The sequence below is a fragment of the Electrona antarctica genome (genome assembly GCF_951216825.1).
Source record: "Electrona antarctica genome assembly, contig: scaffold_543, whole genome shotgun sequence".
Classification (NCBI taxonomy): domain Eukaryota; kingdom Metazoa; phylum Chordata; class Actinopteri; order Myctophiformes; family Myctophidae; genus Electrona; species Electrona antarctica.
The window spans coordinates 39805-40087 of record NW_027638497.1 but is presented as its reverse complement, the minus strand read 5'-3'; positions in this window follow the sequence as shown (position 1 = coordinate 40087).

Here is a 283-nt window from a genome sequence, read left to right as displayed (position 1 = left end):
CCCATCCCTCCCCCCCCCCCCCCCCCCCCCCCCCGTCCAGAGATTTGAAGGACAACCTTGTTTTACTTAAATTAAAGTCTCTTCTCTCCCACGCCATTTTTTTCCTGTTTTCCGTTTTTCGTATAAAAGTTCTGTCACCGTCTTTTTCCTTCTGATAGTCAGTGTCCGTCGTCACTTCCGCCGTCTCCCCCGGGGAAAATCACAACTGAAAACCACAAACGAAGTTAAGAAAGAGCCCCCCCCCCCCCTCCCTCCCAGAGAGACGCGGCGGCCCGCAGGTCGG